Below are 13985 nucleotides of genomic sequence, written 5' to 3'. Positions count from 1 at the left end.
GAAAAATTCGGGGGGAAAACGTTTTTTCCCCGTTTTTTCCCTGAAGCCTTTTTTGGTTTTTTTCTGAGAAATTGGAAAAATTGAGAAAAGAAAAAAAAATTGATTATGGAACGTTTTATTTTAACATGATGAATAAAATATTTTAAGACAAGGTGTTCAAATATTTTCCAATTCATTTCATATATATATATGGTATCAGATTGATCTAATTTCTGTGCACTGAGGACAAGCAAGTCCTAGGTTACAAACTGAACTCTCCAATGCAAGAACAAGATCCATTTCTTCCTTTAGGAGGTGCTATTGTCAGAAGAAAATAAAAAGGTTTCAGTTTTGTTTTTGCATGTGGGTGGGTATTCTGTTTGTAATAATTGTTTGGATACACTATATTTTTAATATGCTAGTTGTGATGATTTCATGCCAAGTAAAAATGTCCATAGTCATATTTTATGTTCCTAAAGTAACAGAATTACTTTCAATCTAGAAAAGACAAAAGAGATGCTAATGTAGCATTTTTTTTCAATTTTTCCAAAAATTTCTGGGTTTTTTTTTCCAGAAAAAACTGGGGGGAAACCAGGGTTTTTTCAAAAAATGGAAATTTCCAGAAATTTTACATCTCTACTCACAGTCCGAAGTGACCTTCAGGAAACAACCTTCCCAAGTGGGCTGGGGCCCAATTCAGATTAGGACTGTGGTAGGGGCACAGGGACTTCAGACTTCCGCTGTGCCCCAAAACGGCCCTGTGGGGCTCTACTTGTCAGATCGCAGAGCTGCATATGTGGCAGAACCCAGACCCGAAATGCCAAAGCGTCTTAGTGTCTACTTTGATTCAGGTGGGGGTAGCTGTGTTGTCTGAAACAGCGGAACGAAGTTGAAGTCCAGAGGGCACCTTTAAGACCAACAAAATTTTATCCAAGGTACAAGCTGTTGTGTGGAAGCGCACTTCTTCAGATACAGTGAAACAGAATTTCCTCAACCATTACATATAGGTGGCGGGGGGGGGGGGGGGTTTAGTGGCCAGGAAGGGCTAGCTACAAGATACACAAGAAACCAGGCGATTATAGCTAAGGTTGGATTAAGGTGGTAACCAAGATCTTTGAATGACAGTAAATTAGCATACAGATATAAGAGTTAACAAACAGATGTGAGAATGAAGTTTTGAGTCCAGTGGCACCTCCAAGATAACAAACTTCAATTCTGGGTATAAGCCAGAATTGAGAGACTTAGCATGGGTAGATACACACGCTCCTTTAGATACTTTGAAACAGATTTCCTCAAACGTTACATATAGGTGTGTGTGTGGGGGGGTGTTAGTTGCCAGGAAGGGCTAATTAGAGTCAAGGTGCATAAGCAATTGAGCGATAAATATAGCTTCTCACATCGGTTTGTTAACTCTTGTATTTGTATGGTAATTTACTGCCATTCACAACTCTTAAAGGTAAAGGTAAAGGTTCCCTTGCTCGAAAGCCAGTCGAGTCCGACTCTAGGGTTGCGGTGCTCATCTCTGTTTCAAAGCCGAAGAGCCAGCGCTGTCCGAAGACGTTTCCGTGGTCATGTGGCCGGCACGACTTAAACACCAAGGCGCACGGAACGCTGTTACCTTCCCACTGAAGTGGTACCTATTTATCTACTTGCAATTTCTTGCTTTCGAACTGCTAGGTTGGCAGGAGCTGGAACTAGAGACGGGAGCTCACTTCATCATGCGGCAACTCGAACTGCTGAATTACTGACCTTCCACAGCCTGCAGTTCAGCGTCTTAACCACTTGAGCCACCGCAGCTCCTACTCTTACCAACCACCTTAATCTAATCTCAGCTATAATCGCCCAGTTATTTATGCATCTTGACTAACTAGCCCTTCCTGTTGACTAATCCCCCCTCATTTCCTCTCTACCTATATGTAAGGCTTGAGGAAATTCTGTTTCGCTACATCTGAAGAAGTGTGCTTGCACACAAACACTTATACCTTGAATAAAATTTTGTTGGTCTTAAAGGTGGAATCAAGAACCACAAGGGTAAGAAAGAAGTCTAATATAGAGCCAGTACTAAAAACCTAGTTGAAACTTATAATATACAAAAATGCATGTATTTATTAGAAAGGCAGTCAAAAACAAAAGGGGCCCAATGAAAGCCTCATGAAAACGTTCGTGGCCCCAACACAAAGGCCAGTACACATGACCTGATCAAGAAAAGGAAGGTTAAGCAGCAAGATCAATAGGCCTCACAAACATCTTTGCAGCTATCGTATACCCTTGACCGAAGAACGGTACACTCTTATCTGGGACTAGAAATAATGCCCGTTGCGGAAATAAATACAACGGGATCTTGAAAGAGGCTCTGGGAGAGTGCTCTGGCTTTGGGCAAACAGTGTCAGTTTCCTGTGGCGACCTCAGCAGGGTTTAATGACAGAGTCCACTGTTTTCTCCAGAGGGACTGATCTCTGCTACCTGAAGAGCATTTGTATGTTTGAGTTATCTGTAGCCCTCACCTGGAGAGTGGTAACCATTGTTACCCATTCTCCTCTCCCCTATGAGGTATGTTATGCAACTGAAAATTCCAACTGCCTTGCGGGGGGGGGAGTTTGAGGTGTGGAATGGACTGAAGTCCAATCAGCTTCCATATGCAAAAGACCAGGTTGTCGCAGCAGTTGTGGTGTGGGCGGGACCCGGGCTTTGCCTTCTGATTGGTGGCGATATATGCTGAGGAGCAGTGCCATCAGCCATACACTAAGGGAGTGCATTTTAGAATTAGAACTTTGGCACCCACTATTCAATTATATATAAGGAGAGATTGTAGCGTGTACCTCAAACTGTTTGACCTCTGAACTCTGAAGAAGGCCCCCGAAAGGGCGAAAACACGTCAGGTCATGTGTGTTGGCCCTTGCGTTCAGGCCACTTGAACTTTTTAACGAGGCTTTCATGGGTCCCTTATTTGTTTTTAACTGCCTTTCTAATAAATACATGTATTTTTGTACATTATAAGTTTCAACTAGGTTTTTACTACTGGCCCTTTATTAGACTTCTTTCTAACCCTTGTGGTTCTTGATTCCAGTTTTTGGGTCAAGTTTGTTTGTTTTCCCCTCCCGGTGTCTTATGGTCTTAAAGGTGGCACTGGAAGCAAACTTTATCCAGCTAGTTTGAGACTGAGATATTCCAGGAATTCCAGCTGTCACTGAAACATGACTTCCTGAGCCCCAAACAGGGAAATAATTACAGCTATGGTTGGGCAGTATACCAACAGAACCCCCTAATCTGCCCTACATACACACTCTCAAGATTACTATGCATTCTCATAGAAGAAATGGATCAGAGTTGCCCTGTACCATTGTACAGACTGCTATTGATAATACATGGTGGCCCCTTGGGCCTTTGACAACACCCTATCATCTGTTACAGAGTAGATTCCCTGATATTATTTGGAGGACCCTTTTGGAATGCAGGGCTTCTCAGATATCAATAAATTTTGCAAGAAATCCACTTGTCTGCAGGTAACTAGTTTGCAATATCCTATCTGCCTGTCCATGCAACAGTCTGAGTAGTCCAGTTTTTTGGGGGGTTTAGTTAACTGAACCATCTGCTCGGTTTTTTGGGTATGCGTTTGGCTGTTCCATAACACGTAGCAGCAGGGCTATTTTTGGGCAGGAACGCACAGGAACGGAGTTCCGGCTGGCTCCCAAGTTGGCCACGCCCAGCAGGAACTCATTAGCATAACAGGCCACACCCAGCAGTAGAAACTCATTAGGATTGGCTACATTAGGGGTGTGTGGCCTAACATGCAAAGGAGTTCCTGCTACAAAAAAAGGCCCTGGGTTTTGACAACAAACAAGGTAAACAGAATAAGAAGCAAAAGGTGGGTGTGGCTGGATGACCACACTTCTGGTAACATGGGGGGGTGGCCTAATAGGCTAATGAGCTGTGCTGTCAGGGGTGTGGCCTAACATGCTAATGTTTCTGCTGTTGGGTGTGGCCTATTATGCTAATGAGTTCCTGCTGGACTTTTTCTACAAAAAAAGCCCTGCGTAGCAGTAACGTCAACCGTGCCACCTTTAGCGGAATCTTCTGGTAACTTAATTGGCGGTATGGGAAAGACCTGCCATGTCCTGAACCTCAGAGTTAAGACTGGAAAGTCTCGAAAAACCACTAAGTACATGTATCAGTCATGAAAACATACCACTGTGGTTGAATTTAGCCACTTGATGTGGAGGGCGGGCAGACAAGGACACAATACAGAGAGAAGCAAACATTTGGCTGGGCTTTTAAACCAGGGCATCTTTTTTTTTTTACCTTGTTGACGGACGGCTGGGCTGTTTTTGTGTCCCTGAAACTCTTGTTGCTTTGTTAGCTGCCTGGAGTCTGAGGAGATAAGGCGGGATATAAATATTTCAGGTAAATTAATGAATTTAAACTGTATTAAAAACAGAAGATTGTTGCCCTTGGTGACCACAAACTTCATCCTGGCAGTTACTGCAAATGGCATGCTCAGTCATAGGAAGAACAAATTATTATAGCAGCGCCACTTGCCAGGGTGTCTTTTACTGGGAGATGCGGCATGTCATGGTTGCTGTTGCCGCTGCCACCACATACACAGATAGTGGCTCTTTCTTTATAAAGCAGTCGTGAGAGTCTGACCCACAAATCAAGCAGTCAACAAGACTTACAAAGAAGATGCTTTCTGTATATTATGGTCAATAAGCACTACAACACAAAACGCCTGGGATCCATTAGAAATTTAGCAGCATATTTGAGCCTGAATACTTATCGAGATCGGCGTCCTATCTGAATGTATTATCTTTCATGACTTTTTGTAAAGCACTTTATGAGCAAGAGAGCTTTTGTACTACTTTAATATTTCCTGAGGAAGATCCAATTTTGAAACGCTGTTATATAATCCGGACACGACATTGATGATGTATTTTTACACTAGGATTTTCGTATGATTTGAAGGAATTTGTTTTTTGTGTTGTAGTGCTTGTTGACAATAATATACAGAAAGCATCTTCTTCGCAAGTCTTGTTGACGGCTTGATTTGTGGGTCAGACTCTCACAACTGTTTTCTTTACATTTGTTCTCTGATTGGGTCGTGATTGTCCAAACCTGTCTTTCTTTAGAGAACCACCTTGGCTGCACCAGGGACAAAAGAGCTGTCCTTCACAAATGTAGAGCAAGCACTAAGCATCGCTGGCTGCTAAGAACAACCGTTGTGGGTTTTTGGAAGGAACTTAAAAACACCGAGACCTAAATAGACAAGATGGAAGAAGTCGATTATTCCCAGCTTTTTCCACCAGATTTCTTGATGCATCACCAGCCTCAACAATGTCAAGGAAAAGGACTTGTTGTGGTCTGTTTTTCAAATATCTCTCTTTCCAAGCAGTTTGTCAAGCAGACTGCCAATTTGGGGGGATTCCTCCAAAGCCAGTTTGGCTCCAGCATCCTGGAGGAGGAGATCTGGGTGTGTGAGCGTGAAGGATTTCCACTTGCAAAATGTAACTGAAATTCCGGGGGCTGCAGATCTTCAAAAGACTGCCGACCGAGGCTTCACTAATGGCAAACCGTGTCCAAAAAACATGAAGATATTGTCAGAGGGTAGCTCTGTCGGTTTGCAGTATAGGATCAAGATTCGATTCCAGCAGCATCTTAGAGCCCAACGAGATTTTCGGGAGGTAGAAAAGAGCAAGAGCCCAGTAGCACCTTAAAGACTAACAAAAGTTGTGGCAAGGGTACAAGCTTTTGTGAGTCACTGCTCGCTTCTTCTTCTGCATTAGTCTTTAAGGTGCTACTGGACCCTTGCTCTTTTCTGCTGCTTCAGACAGACTAACACAGCTACTGATCTTGATCTATCAAGAATTGGGGGGGGGGTGAGCTTTTGAAAATCAGAGCTCCTCTGACTCCCTATAACCCCCCCCCCCAAATCTTCTTGGTCTCTTAAGGTGCCGCTGGACTCGAATCTAAAAAACAAACAAACATGAATTAAAGTTCTATGCACCAGAAGCCCTTTTTAACTCACAACTGAAATCTGGGAGGACAGGAAGTTACTCCAGAACAGCTCCAGCACACCAGTATATTTCTTAATCTTTCAAAAGCTTTCCATCTTGAATCTATGCATAGAACTTATGCCAAAACCCATAAATACTTAGGTCTAATGATAAGACAAAAAGTAACCCGAGTTACAAAACATATGAAGACAATGAAATTGTAAGTGCTCTACAGCATAATAACATAAGAAGAACCTTAGAAGAGCCCTGCTGGATCAGACCAGGGGTCCGTCTAGTCCAGCATCCTGCCTCACACAGCGGCCGACCAGTTCCCCTGGACAGCCAACAACAGGGCACAGAAGCCAAGGACTTCATAAGAACATAAGAAGAGCCCTGATGGATCAGACCAGTGATCTGTCTAGTCCAGCATCCCGCTTCACACAGGATCCAAACAGTTTCTCTGGAGGACTGACAACAGGGCATAGAGACCGAGGCCTTCCCCTGCCGTTGCTTCCTGGCCCTGGGATCCAGAGGTTGACTGCCTCTGAGTGTGAAGGTTCCCCCCAGTCACCATGGCTAGTAGCCACTGATAAACCTCTCCTCCATGAATCTGTCTAATCCCCTTTTAAAGCTGTTTCTTCCTGTGGCCATCACTATATCCTCTGACAGCGAATTGCACATTTTAATCACGCTCCACATTTTAATCACTCAGCACAAAGCCGAAGCTTGGCTCTCGTCAATGAACTCACAATAGTATATCAAGATCCTCCCACATTTGAATGCCAAAATATTTCCTGCTTTACTTGCAGGTGAGCTGGTGCATCAACAGATCTCTAACTTTTGGAACCAGAACAGTTAACTCTCTCTTTCAGGTCCAGCTTGTAAAGAAACTCCAAGCTACTATCCCCCCCCCACCGCCACGATAAACCATAAAACAGAAATCCCTCACATCAGTGAACACTGGACACGTCCATATTTTATTTTTCATGTCTAGCACTTAAGTATACGGCTTTACCGAGCAACAGGCTGTACTTTAGAGCCATCTTGCACATCACAACAATGCAAGCCATCAAGTTCCCTAAAACCTCCTCTCCCCCTGTTCACCCCACTCTATTTCCCCCCCTCCAGGCCTTGTGACGCCACAGGTGAGAGAATCAAATGCTATTTGCTTGAGGACACTCTAGCTCTGACTTAGATAGCTTTTTGGACCTCAATTGGAAGATGTTCTAATTCAGCAATTGTGCATTTGGCACCAGACAACGTGACTTTCATCTTTTGAGGCCTCACAAACATCTTTGCCTTGTGCCTTTAGATCTTGCTGCTTAACTTTCCTTTTCTTGGTCCAATATTCACTTATTGGTTATCTTATTGTAATATGTATTAAAGTTACGTGTACCTCAATATTGTTTGACCTCTGAAGAAGGCCCCAATAGGGCGGAAACGTGTCGGGTCATGTGTACTGGCCCTTGTGTTTCGGCCACCTTTACGTTTTTACGAGGCTTTCATTGGGCCCTTATATGTTTTTCACTTCTTTCTAATAAATACATGTATTTTTGTATATTATGAGTTTCAACTAGGTTTTTAATATTGGCCCTTTATCAGACTTCTTTCTTACCCTTGTGGTTCTTGATTCCAGTTTTTGGGTCAGGTCTGTTTTCCCCTCCTTGTGTCTTACTACTTAGAGAGAATCAAATGCCTCTTTTGGGTCCTGGTCCACAGTTTGAGAACCGCTGCTTTACATTCTTCTGTTGTCAAACAAGCAGCCGTCACTCCATCCGGCCCAGAAGGTGACATAGGTCGGAACTACCAAGCTTACTTAACGCAGTTCTTTGCAGGCATCTATCAACTCATTTGCCGAGAACTGCGTCCTACTTTAGATGAAGACGTATGCGATCAACCTCCCTTTTAATTACAGCCTTGACAACTGTGCTGCCGGCAAGCTGAGTGGTGTGCGGGAATAAGGAGCAGGGTGATTTGCTGTACAAATGACTCAGGGCGGCTTTCTAGAGACGAGAAGGGTATATGGCCTTGTCCAAATAGGGAGATAGTCATCACGTTTATTTAGCAGTGTGTCATTAACTACTGCAGATTCTCTGCATTAAATAAATCCAAAGCCACCGACAACAGAAAGAGAAATCTGGGAAAGAGAGGAAAGACACCCTGCAGTTTGCAGGGTTTGCAGCAAGCGGCAACTATACAGGCATGGATTGGGCCTTTCGTGTTAGAATCGTCACACAACTCCGCACAAACACACCCCGAGAAAAAGATCTGTGTTATTCACAAGGCCATGCAGGGCTGCAATCACATGCAACAGAAACAGAAAGCAACGTAAAGGTGTAATTTTAGCCCCTGCAAATAGCCTGCATCCAGCTTGGAAAATGCCTGCGTACAGGGCAGGCACAAGGTATTTTTGTCATCTTAAAAGAGGTGCAACTGCCCATTATTTCTTCATGCCAAAGCAAGCCAAGGGCCTAATATAAAACGTTATCCAATGTGGTTTCCTGTTTCAGCAAGAGGTATAGATGAATTACTTCAAGATTTGACTTTTGTGTTTGCTGCGATTTAAATTAACGGAAATTCAGCACAAAAGGCCGGCACACAGTATGGCTTGGGTCCCACCTAAATTTCCACTGGGACAAGGGGAGGAATTACTAACCCCCTAATCCAAGGGTCTCCCAATGTGGTGCCCGTGGCATCCACTGCCACCTTTCCTAGTACCAGCCAAGTGTTTTTAGAAAGTGAGTGAGGGCAGGTGGGACTTTTGCCCAGCAAGGCTACTGACTGGCAACTGTATATTTCAGTGGCTATACAGATTTTTAATCCCAACAAAACAGAGGTGCTGCTGGTGGAGGGAAGGCCTGATCAGGGAACGGGGGTATTTCCTGCTCTGGATGGGGTTGCATTCCCCCTAAAGGAGCAGGCTGGTACCTTCAGGGGGCTGCTGGACCCGGCCTTCCTGTTGAATAAATAGGTGGCAGTGGTGACCAGGAGTGGCCCTCACCAGTTTTGGCTGGTAAGCCAGCTGCGGTCATTCCTGGGGAAGATCTTGCTACTGTGGTGCATGCTTTGGTAACATCTAGACTAGATTACACTGTACATAAGACTGTACATTGAAGACTGTCCAGAAGCTACAGTTGGTACAGAATAGGGATGGGCAAGAACTAGCTCGCGAACCAAATTTTGGCACAAACTTGGGCCAGTTTGGAGTCCCCGAACCAACGTTTGGGGAAGGTGCCTTCCCCGAACATTTACCGGACTTTTGTCTGGTTCGGCTATTTGGGCCATTCAAACCTAACAGTGAAGTGGTGTGGGTCCACACCTGACCTGTTAGATTTAAATAGCTGCCAGCCGTTTCAGTCTAACAGCTGATGGGAGCACCTGCCCCATTATTCGTTTGAAGTGGCCTTGAGTCATTTCATTAGTCCATTTTGAAGCAAAACTGACAGATTTAAATGGCTGGCAGCCGTTTCACCAAAGAGTTGACAGCAATTTAACCCTTCCCAGGCAATTCCCCCCCCCCCTTTCTCCAGGCCACAGTTTGGGTGCGGGCTCTTTGGCTCTGTTGGGCCATCCTGAATCCCAGACCGGATTTTTTTAGGTTCATGCCCATCCCTAATACAGAATGCTGTAGCCAGAAAGCTGAATGGAGTGGGGAGAGTTTTCAACTAGCAATCATTGCGCTTTGGTTTAACCTCATTCGCTACGAGATTACTACTGCACAAAAGCTCAGTGGAGAGGGTCATAGGGGACCACATCACTAGTGTTGTTCCATCTACACTGGCTCTCAATTTGCTTCCAGGACCCAATCAAGGTGCTGGTATTGACCTTTAAAACCATTTATAGTTTGCCTTGCCCTGACCTGGATAGACCAAGCAAGCCCAATCTCGTCAGATCTCGGAAGCTAAGCAGGCCCAACCCTGGCAAGTATGTGGATGGGAGACCTCCAAAGAATACCAGGGCTGGGAGGCAGAGGCAGGCTATCAAGCCACTTCTATGAATGTCCTCCATGCCCAGTAGGAATTGCCAGAGGTTGCCATGACTTCCAGGCACGGACATGCACGCACACTAAAAATACCAAAAAAACCCAACCTCTATGACTTGGTGCTAGCATATATGAAGGACCGTCTACTCCCATATAAGCATACCACTCCACCCTGACGACTCTTGTAAGCCGCTCTGAGACTCCTTTAGGTAGTGGACAGGGTATAAATCCAATCTCTTCCTCCTCCTCTTCTTCTTCTTTACCTCCTGAGGCCCCACCATCTGAGGCTAGACACGCAGCGAGCTGAGAAAGGGCCTTATCAGCCATAGTGCCGAAACTTTGGAATTCCATCCCCTGGGAGATTCATCTGCCTCCCTCTCTCGCTGTCTCCCGCCAGCAGGTGAAGACTTAGTTTGCTCTGGCGTTTCATCAGTAACTCCTTATCCCTCCTGTGCATGTTTACACTTACCATGTTTACATTTTATTTGTTGTAAAAAATGTTTGCGTATGTATCTGTATCTATATCTATACATTTGTACTTTATATGTTTTTAATATCTGAAATGTTTTAATTTGCACCACCTTGGGGATCCTGAACTGGGTGGAAAGGCGGCACAGAAATCTTTTAAATAAATCAAAGAAAGAGTTAGAAGTTACTGTGTATTTGCATGAAGTTTCAAATTGCAAACAACATACAAAAATCCAATCACGAGGTAATTAATTCCTAGGATTGCCATAAACTGGCAGTAATCAATCTCACCTAAATTTCCACTGGCAGAATGCGGGGATGTTGGGTTTTGGTTTTTTTTTATAACCCCCTAATCCAGGGGTGTCAAACATACAGCCCACGGGCCGGAACTGGCCCACCCAGGACTATTATCTGGCCCGTGAGCAACTGATTACCTTTATTGCCAGATGACAGCGGCTATGTATTATCTCCCTGTACACTGTCATCTTAAAAGAGGTACGGCAAAGGATGAGATGGTTGGACAGTGTCAGCGACGCAACGAACATGAAGTTGAGCCAACTTCAGAGGACAGGAAGACAGGAGGGCCTGGCGGGAGCTGGTCCATGGGGTCGCGAAGAGTCGGACTCGACTGTGCGACTGAACAACAACACTGTCCCAGTGTTAATGCATAAACGGGTGGTGGAAGTGGGAGGGTGGGCATTTGGGAGGTATTTTTAGGAAATACTCTAAAGAGTGTTAATGTTTTAAGCACGTTTTGAGTAAAAAATAAGATCGCTTATTGGGTTTGCCTGTCTCCTTTATAAAGTTTATATCTCACGTACCTATGGCACACAAGGCCTGGCCCGACAAAGTGACATTTATGTCAGATCCGGCCCGCATAATAAATGAGTCCGACACTTCTGCCCCAGTCCAAGGGTCCCCACAACGTGGTGCCTGTGGGTGCCATGGCAACCAGTGACGCCTTCCCTGGTGCCTGCCAGGTGTTTTTTTAAAAGTGCGGGTGCACATCACACAGACACACTACTTACTGCCTCTTCAGCTCAGCTCACTCCCGGAACCCTGCAGCTTTTGGCTCCACCTCCACAAGGAGACAGTGGAGACAACTTTTTTATTTCTTACTTATTTAAAATGTTTATTAGCTGCCTTTCTCCCTTGCCGAACTCAAGGAGGCTCGCGATATAAATAAATGTTTATTTAAAAATAAAACAAAAACGATATAAATAAAACAATTAGAAATACATAAAAGGTCTAAATCCTAAAATTCCAACGAGGACTGCCAATAAACAAAACTAAATCAGTCAAATGTAATGGGGCTGCATCTTACGGCTTCCGCTACGGAGTTTAAGTGTCTCCATTCAGAAAAGCTTGTGTTTGATGAACTGGTTCGGGAATTTTGTGTACAGTATTGCCACCCTCCAGTCCCCATTTTTCTTGGAGGCTGTAAAAAAACTCAATTCCTGAAGATGTCCGTGACAAGGTGACCAACTAAAGCGCCCTGATGAACAATTCAAGTAGGTAGTGAATTGTTCCTGAATGACGCTGACATTTCTCTGGGCTTTGAGGCTTTGAAGAGCGAGATGTACTGGCTCAACCTCTTCCCTACCACGGTAGCCAGACAACACCAACTGCCTTGTGAGAAACAGCCAAAAAGAGGCTGTTAAATCAAAACACACCCACTCACATATTAGCTGCATGAACAGCCACATTAAGACCACCAGCCCTGTACAGTTCGGTGAACCAGTTTGGTGTAGTGGTTAGGAGCGCAGACTCTAATCTGGGAGGACTGGGTTTGATTCCCCGCTCCTCCACCTGCACCTGCTGGATGACCTTCAGTCATAAGTTCTTTCAGAGCTGTTCTCTCAAGGGCAGTTCTCGAGAGAGCTCTCTCAGCCCCACCTACTTCACGGGGTGTCTGTGATGGGGAGGGGAAGGGAAAGGAGTTTGTGAGCCGCTCTGAGATGCCTTCGGGTAGTGAAGGGCGGGGTATAAATCCAATCTCTTCTTCCTCTTCGACATGGAAGAGGTAATGACAACATGAGCACATCTATTCCTGAACTGCCCCTTCCGCTGCACTCCTCCCGTGCATGGAGGGAAGGTGCTATTTTTGCCAAGTTCAATATTTTAAAATTCTGGTTCCCCTTTCTGGTTCCCCTTTCATATAGTCTGTTTTTTCCTCACATGCATACCTTTTTATGTGGGATGTGGTGAGCCCTTTAAGCCACATATGCTACTCAACTGTTGGGAGCTGTGCTCTTGAAGAGACGGCAGGGTATAAATCCAACTAATAATAAGCTCATTTGGTCACTGTATCTCCAAAAGGACATCACAGAGCTGGAAAAAATACAGAGGAGGGCAACCAAGACGATGTGGGGGGGTTGGAGCCCCTTCCCTAGGAGGAAAGGCTGAAGAGTCTGGGACTTTTCTGTTTAGAAAACAGCTAAAGGGGGACATGATACGAGATTAATAAAATTATACACGGGGTGGAGAGAGTTGAAAGAGAAATCCCCCCCCCAAAAAAAAAACTACTGAAACTCGAGGGCATCCAATGAAGCTGATAGGCAGAAGATGCAGGACAGACAAAAGGAAATACTTCTTTACACTAAGAATTATTTAAATGTGGAACTCACTGCCAGAGGATGAAGTGATGGCCACAGACACAGACAGCTCTATAAGGGAATTAGATAGATTAATGGAGGATAGGTCTATTAAGGGCTATTAGCCATAATGACTAAAGAGAACCTCCATGTTCAGAGGCAGTCATTTTCAAGCTCAATGATAAAATAGAAAAGATTGACTCTGTTTTTAAAGCACGTGGATTTCTGCGGACACAGCTTGGGGAACCAGAAGAGGGCAAAGGGGAGGAAGGAGAAAGCAAATCTGATGGTGAGTTGGGCTTGGGGTCTTCGGATGAGGACTCCCTCTCTGAAAAAGGGGCGGCTGCATAAGGGCTGAAGGACTCTGATTTGTGCCTGAAAAAATGTTGAAATAACTTGGGGATGCTCTGGGAACTTCTTTAAACAGTTAAAGGGATGATTAATTAATCTAGCATAACCAACTAAATTCATTGTATTATTAGTAGTATTTTGAAAATAACATGGTGATAAGCTGATGTATTGATCTCCTACGCTTGAGTTTTTAGTTAGTTGTGGGTCTTTTTTCTATTTTCCATAGATGTAGTTCCCTTCCCTATATTTTCTGTTGTAGTTTTGTAGTCTGTAAAAATATCAATAAAAACCTCTCCCCAGGGGGATGAAAGAAAAAAAAGGGTAGTCTGTAAAAAAATCAATAAAAACCTCCTCCCCAGGGGGATGAAAGAAAAAAAAGGACTACAGTTCAATAATATGCACAGAAATTCATTCCTTGCCATTCAAAGAAGATCTGCTTTGGAAGAACCCAAAGCATTATATTCTTGATTTTTCAAAATACTACAACCGTACCACCAACCACTTCAGCTCAATGTTTCTCCCACGTTACAAACCGTATCTCTTCCCTAGGGTGCGGGACCCTGCCAAAATACAGGGCCTTCACCAGAAAATCGCTCCGGCTTCTGAGAAAATTAAAAGGGCAGC

At 44.3% G+C, this 13985-nt stretch overlaps 1 protein-coding gene across 1 annotated transcript in view; it reads right to left on the bottom strand.

Moving 5' to 3' along the window:
* MECP2 (methyl-CpG binding protein 2) overlaps positions 1 to 13985 on the bottom strand; it is a 108957-nt gene that overhangs the window by 45009 nt on the left and 49963 nt on the right. Inside the window, exon 2 of the mRNA XM_015415501.1 lies at positions 4279 to 4347. The gene's annotated coding sequence lies outside the window, so the exon portion shown is untranslated. The remainder of the gene's footprint in view (positions 1 to 4278; positions 4348 to 13985) is intronic.

This window comes from Gekko japonicus, unplaced genomic scaffold, assembly GCF_001447785.1.
Source record: "Gekko japonicus isolate JY-2015 unplaced genomic scaffold, Gekko_japonicus_V1.1 scaffold2015, whole genome shotgun sequence".
NCBI lineage: Eukaryota > Metazoa > Chordata > Lepidosauria > Squamata > Gekkonidae > Gekko > Gekko japonicus.
The sequence above is the reverse complement of the archived record's forward strand: the minus strand, read 5'-3'. Positions and strand labels throughout refer to the sequence as shown.